The sequence below is a fragment of the Rousettus aegyptiacus genome, unplaced genomic scaffold, assembly GCF_014176215.1.
Source record: "Rousettus aegyptiacus isolate mRouAeg1 unplaced genomic scaffold, mRouAeg1.p scaffold_m13_p_16, whole genome shotgun sequence".
In the NCBI taxonomy this organism is placed as follows: domain Eukaryota; kingdom Metazoa; phylum Chordata; class Mammalia; order Chiroptera; family Pteropodidae; genus Rousettus; species Rousettus aegyptiacus.
In genome coordinates this window covers 31,811,685-31,812,832 of record NW_023416291.1, presented here as the reverse complement: position 1 = coordinate 31,812,832, position 1,148 = coordinate 31,811,685, and the positions used below count along the sequence as shown (strand labels likewise).

At 31.5% G+C, this 1,148-nt stretch overlaps 1 pseudogene; it reads left to right on the top strand.

The window, feature by feature from the left end:
* The first annotated feature begins 778 nt into the window (after positions 1-778).
* Positions 779-897, top strand: LOC118612681 (annotated as a pseudogene).
* The last annotated feature ends 251 nt before the right edge of the window (positions 898-1,148 follow it).

Sequence of the window (1,148 nt, the reverse complement as noted above, 5' to 3'; positions counted from 1 at the left end):
TCTAACGAAATATATACGAGACCTAGATGAAGAAAACTACAAATATCTGATGAACTGTGTGAGGAAGACTGAAGTTTGTAGTGATGAAAAATATCACTTGTGTCATTTACTTCATACACACAAAACTGTATTAAGCATTAAATATTTAATAAACTGTGTATCCAGCACTTTTCAGTGTATTATGTTCTTAATAAACTCCATATTATTTTATATAGATAAATGTTCAACTACAGAAGAAGTTTGAAATCCAGGCACTACTGCAAATCACTATAGAATGTCAAAGAAGTGAGGAATACCATAACTTGGAATACCTAAGTCTGTAGGGTCTAAATAACAAAATTATTTATTTTTACTATTTCTTTAATTTTCATGTATTTATCACTTTTTCTAATTTTATTAAAACATTTTTTGCTAGTTATAAATATGCATTTTCCCTCCCTTATGATCTCCAAAACAATAAAAAACAAAATAGAGAACTGCGTAGCATATTAAAGTAAGTCTTTGAATTTAGATGAGCTAGAATTGTGGAAAGAAATCATCACAATCTGAATCATGGTTTTGTACTATATGTGCCTAAACTTTGTTTTGTGGCTTGATAAGTAAGAATATTCTCAGAGAAATAAAGATGCAGCTAGCTGGCACTGATGGTGAGAAGAAAATACAGGCCAATTTGGTCCATGGACATGGCTGAGGATACAATGCTCTTAGTTATGAGAGCACACCGGAATCTGAGTAGCCAAACTCTCTGTTAAGCATCTCAAGTAATAAAAATCACCAAATCTACAGCTGTGCCATCCTGAACAAGCCCGATGCCATCTGATCTCGGAAGCTAAGCAGGGTAGAGCCAGGTTAGTATTCGGATGGGAGACCACCTAGGAAGACTAGGTGCTGTAGGCATAAAAAATAATAATAAAAAATAACAGATTGTAAGCTTACAAGGTCCTTGCCTTGCCTAAAAATGAATAAATAAATAAAAATAAAAAATAAAAATCACCAAAAAAAATTTAAAAAGTAGGCTAAAAGCTTGACTTTCAAAATCAGATAAATCATATACAATTTTTCAAAAACAGTAAATTAAAATATTCAAACAGTGTCTAAAGGTTAATTTAGAAGTAGTTATTTTAGAAAGCTGAATGACAAGATAGCCA